This window comes from Acomys minous (assembly GCF_964271855.1).
Source record: "Acomys minous genome assembly, chromosome: 14".
In the NCBI taxonomy this organism is placed as follows: Eukaryota; Metazoa; Chordata; class Mammalia; order Rodentia; family Muridae; genus Acomys; species Acomys minous.
Window position 1 is genome coordinate 2,139,383 of NC_140496.1, and position 5,618 is coordinate 2,145,000.

General features: G+C 54.5%; 1 long non-coding RNA gene across 1 annotated transcript in view; it reads left to right on the forward strand.

Annotated features, from left to right (window-relative positions):
- The first annotated feature begins 826 nt into the window (after nt 1–826).
- LOC311583236 overlaps nt 827–5,618 on the forward strand; it is a 50,464-nt gene continuing 45,672 nt past the window's right edge. Inside the window, exon 1 of the long non-coding RNA XR_014774425.1 lies at nt 827–1,161. This is a non-coding gene — a long non-coding RNA (uncharacterized lncRNA). The remainder of the gene's footprint in view (nt 1,162–5,618) is intronic.

Below are 5,618 nucleotides of genomic sequence, written 5' to 3' on the forward strand. Positions count from 1 at the left end.
CCCAGTAGGTTAACAGCCTTTCTCTCTGCTCCCAGCTGCACATCTGGATAAAGGCGTGCCTCTCTACTTTGGGGTGTGATTGTGTGTGTGTGTGTGTGTGTGTGTGTGTGTGTGTGTGCGTGCTTTTTTTTCTTCTTCTTCTTCTTTTTTTTCCAACTTTCTTTTCCACTGCCATAGTAACCACTGCGTGTTTGGCAAAGGGACGGAGGAGGAAAAAAAAAAAAAAGCAAGGCCCTGGGAGGAAAAGAGCTCTGAGCACAGGGCTGGCAGCCGGCCAGGGTAGTCACGCTGTGGAGCTGAAATGAGGCCTCTGGCCGGCAGCCAAGTGACAGAGAACAAAGCTGTCAGTTCCTAATGTTGGCGGCAAAGCTTGCTTGGCCCCCTTATACGGTTTCCCAGAACTCCCCGCCTTGGCCACCGTCCATTCCCTTCAGGGCAGCAAACGGGGATTAGCACTGCTTCTACTTGTTTTTCTCCCCTTCGCTCCAACTGCTCCGGTGACATCACCCCTCTGCTTTCCAGTGCCAGCAGGGTGGCTTTTCTCTGCCCCGCCCCCTCCACCCCAGCCCTCCCCGGCTCTCCTCCCTCCCCCCCTCTCTTCCTCCCCCCCCCCCTCTCTCTCTCTCTCTCTCTCTCTCTCTGTCACACACACACACACACACACACACACACACACACACACACTTCCTGCAGCCTCCCTCTTGTCTCCCTACCTAACCCCCCTTTTTTTTCTTTAAATGCAGTGTTTTAGGTCATTCCTCTTGTCCAGGGATGCTTTTATTTTTTTCCTTCTTACTAAATTAAAAACACCCAGTCGCTTGTGCATTTAGCTGAATCAAGCCAGACGCTGTATTTTATTTTTATAACTGAATTCCTGTGAGATAAAAATCTCATTTTCCTTAGTAGGCTGTAATCAGCCCTCGCAGAGATGTGGGTTCCAACCGCCCCATCCCAAGCTTCCTTAAGCAGCTCCACGGAGAGATGGTTGGCTGGTGTTCAGGTTTAAAGGGGGCCCCTGAGGCTGGTCAAGGGCTGTTTGTTACACACGTGCACACACAGACTCACACACACACACTCCCTCTTGCCATGGAAAAGCCACCGAGACCACTGGACACACAGCCAGGGCACACTGCGTCCCTCCCCTTTCCAGAAGGAAAATAGGTGAGTAAGTCATCGCCAAAAGCAGCTTCCGAAAGGACTGGTTTCAGCCAGCTTGCCAGGCGGTGTTATGCAACTCACGGCTAGGTTCGTGAAAGGAATGGAGGTTTGCCGACTGCACAAATGGTCCCCCCCCTTCTCCCCGCCCCACTCTGATTCATGAACTAGTTTTCTGATTCATGAATCACTCGGGAGCCAGCAGGAGAGGAAAAAAATGAGTCGTATTGATCTCATTTCAGTTGAAATGGGCTCAGCAGGCCCATTGCTGGCTGAGGACGGCTGTCCAGGGCCAGACATCCACTCCGAGCCTCCCTTGGCCTGTAGGCAGGTGCTCCTGCGGCACTATTAAAGAGCCACAGCATAATCTATGGCTACAGTGTCCTTGCCAGGGTATCTATAAATGTATGCTGGTGATCTCAATTAATTTAATATAACTTATTTATTTATTTTGAGACGGGAGAGGGGGCACTCATTTTGTAAGCCAGGCTCGCCCAACCCCTTTGGATCTTCCTTTCAAGAGCCATCTCGTTTTAATGTCTTTTCTGAATTCTGCTGAGGTTTATTGATGGTACCCAGGGCTCTGTGCACGCTCGGAAGCACCCCATCACTGAGCTACATCCTCAGCAGGCCCCTTACTTTTTATTTGGAGACAGAGCCTCATCGAGCTGTCTAGACGGAGGCTTTCACCTCACTCTGCATCACAGGCTGGCTTTGAACTTGCAATTCTGCCTCAGCCTCCTGAGTAGCTGGCATGGCAAGCTTGGTGGCTTCCAAAGTAGAAAGTCCTGTTCTGAACCAACACACAAACGGATTCCCACCCCCTTCCTCCTGCAGCCTCTTCAGCTGAGAAGGGCTCTAGATAACACTCTGTCTTTCATGAGGGCAGATTGGTCATGGCTGGCTTTACAAGCACAGAACAAGCGGAAGAGGAGGAGGTGAGATTGGATAAAGCCAGCCTTTCCTTCCAGAAAGAAATGAAGGCCTTTTCTTAGGTAGTGCAAGAAGCAGGGACTGTGCCTGAGGCCAGAGGCAGATGGAAAGAAGCTCCCCCTACCCCCCACCCCCCAACCTCCTACTCCCACCCCCCACGCCCACCCCCCACCCCATCCCCCCACCTCCTACCCCCACCCCCCATCCCGCCCCCCCACCTCCTACCCCCACCCCCACCCCCCACCCCCCACCTCCTACTCCCACTCCCATGCCCACCTCCTACCCCCACCCCCCACGCCCACCTCCACCCCCCACCTCCTACCCCCACACCCACACCCACACCCACCCCCCCACCTCCTACCCCCACCCCCCACGCCCACCCCCCACCCCATCCCCCCACCCCCCACGCCCACCCCCCATCCCGCCCCCCACCTCCTACCCCCACCCCCCATCCCCCCCACCTCCTACCCCTACCCCCCACCCCCCCACCTCCTACCCCCACCCCCCACCCCCCCACCTCCTACCCCCACCCCCCACGCCCACCCCCCCACCTCCTACCCCCAACCCCCACCCCCCCACCTCCTACCCCCACCCCCACCCCACCCCCCACACCCACACCCACCACCCTTACCTCTTACCCCCACCCCCCTACCCCCCACCCCTGCTCCGCTTTCTTTTCTCTATCCCCAGCTCCCACTTGATGCATTCCCCCGTGATGTGCATCTCTTAGTCCAGCTGATGGTACCCTGACCTCACCTTCCTTGGCTGCTCTCCCTTTCTATGCCTTACACCAGACAATTGGCTGAACTAGGCATGGCGGCACTCACCTTAATACTAAAGCTCAGGAGGCTGAGACAGGAGGAAGCCAGCCTAGACTATGCTGTGAGTTCAAGCCCAGCCTGAGACCCGTGATGAGACCCTGACCCAAAGATAAACAAGCTGGGACACTTCTCAGTCTGGAAAATGCAAGCATGAAGCCCTGAGGTTGGTCTCTGGAGCCCATGTGAAGAGCTGGGTGTGGCGGTGCAGGCTTGTCTTCAGCCCAGGGCTGCCGAGACAGAAGGAATCGCCTAGCTGGGGCATGATGGCCAGCGAGGTAGCCTAAAGGCAAGGCTCAGGTCAGGGAGACGTCCTTCCTGAAAGAAGCAGGAATGACATTTGAGGGTGACCTCTGTCCTCCTGCACTATCGTCTATGCACACACATCTGCACCTGCACACACACACACACACACACACACAGAGGCACACACCTATGCACACACATCTGCACCTGCACACACACACACAGAGGCACACACCTATGCACATACTTCTGCACCTGCATACACACACAGAGGCACACATGTATGTACATTTGCACACACATACATACACACATGTACCCGCACATACACATATATACACACATGCACACATACACATTCGTACCCACACAAACTCATGAGCATACACACACTCATGAGCATGCACACACACACAGGGGAGCATGCACAGGCATACACACATGCGCGCGCACACACACACACACACACACACACACACACACACACACACACACACAAAGCACTTGGCCAGACATAGGCTTTTCAAAAACTGCATAGAAGCAGACCATCTGGAATATAAAGGGTTGTGGACTCATGTATGGAATTTTGGGTCCAAGTGTGGAGAGATGAGCTTCCAGCCCTGCCCTTGAGATGCACCTTGGCCCTGGGATGCATTTCACAAGAGTCAGGGATTGGAAGAGGCCACCTTCTTTCTTATTACACCGTGCGCAGAGTAGGCCTCGAAGACATGGAAGAAAGGCAGGAGTGCGAATTCCAATCAACACTCAAAGGAGCCCCTCCCCTCCCTGCAGGCCATGAAGGTGCCTTCCAGCCACTCCTTGGGCTAAGTGCAATGAGCTAGAGAGGGCCAGCAGGTCCCCAGGGTTAAAACCGTGTGGCAGATTTCCTGGCTGGCCTCAGAGCACGCTAGGCTTGGAGCTCATTCATGCTTTGTATTACTGTCTTTGATTTCCCCTCCACTCCACCCTACCTCCTGTAATCAACCTGAGTCCCTGGAACAGCTTTATGTAACACCCACTCAGCCAGCCCCAGCGTCTCAGAGCCTTGATTCCAGCATCTTCCATAAACCTGGCAGCACATCAAAACCTCTGTTTCATAACACACTCAAAATAGGATTTTTCTACTAACATGCCAAGCCCAGGGCTTCTTTTGGAGGGGTGGTGCAGGAGTTTTGTGAATCATTAATGGTTAAACAGAGATGCACCGCACCCTCAGGATGCCCAACCTGCCTGTCTCTGGAAGTCAGGATGAAGAGGGAGCCAGGAAGACTGTGGTTTCTATGGCTGTGGCCTGCCGGTTAGTGACGAAGGGACTTTTTCAAAGAATTTGCCAAATAGTCTCAAACGCACTGAGCGTCTTACTCACACTTTAAAAGCAGAAAAAGAAAGAACTGCCTTCCTCTTGCTGCCTCCTTCTCATTCATGGGGAGTGTGGTTTCCTTTTATTTGTTGCCAGACAGTGACAGTTGCAGACTTATCCCCACCTTCCCCCCCCCCCACACACTCTCTCTCTCTCTCCTCCAAGGAGAGCATCTTCCTGCGAGAAACACCTAGGTCTGGGGCCCCACAAACCGACTGCAGTTTGAACTCCACTCAGTGGATAGTTGTATGATGGAGGGAGAGCAGAGAAAGTGGAGAGGCCGAAGCACCTACCTCTCTCTGTGAGCCCTGAACCTGCCTCATCCAGTCCTGGTTTAGATTATGCCGGGGAAGGGCGTGTCCTCCCAAAGACCATTTGCAACCTGTTTAGGAGCCCCTTCTGGAAACTTCTTCCTGGGGCTCCTGGTGAGTGGTCCTGGGTTCCTTTTCATCGCACTGTCCTGCCTAGTGCCATTTTATCTTCCTTCCTAGTCTTGCCAGACAACTCGGTTGATGTCCTTGTGCAGGTGGCCCCCAGGGTGTCGTTTCACAACAGCCGAAGCCTCAGTCACTCACCGTGGAGGTGGGAGTCACACAAAGCTTTGGTGCCCTTGACTGAGGAAGGTGGGGGGCGGCGGGGCAGGGTTCAGACCAGCAAGGCTGACCTTGGGAAGAGCCACATAACCGTGGATAGACGCGTCTTGTGTCTGTGAGAAGACAGACAGAGCTCTGGGGCTCATTTCTGCAGCCACACCCGCTGCAGTTCCCCCCCCACCCCCAACCCCCCCCCACCCCCCCTCCCCCCCCCACCCCCACCCCCGCCTCTCTTTGGGCCACAAGGATGCTCAAGGGCAGGGAGGTGGGGAGTGTTAATCTCTCTGCCCTTGCCTGCCCAGCGCTCTGTGATCCTGTGTGATTTCCCGTACCCATTGCTTTTCTGCCTGGATCACCTGGAGTGAGTCTGTTTCACACACTCTTCCATCTGGCTGTGGCATACTGATCGCTCCCCACCTGCCCCCCATCCCCTCAAATCACTGACTCTTGGCTTTGCAGGATAGTGGCCATTTTTGTTAGTTCTTCCCTAGCTAGCTGTTATTTCTCCAATCT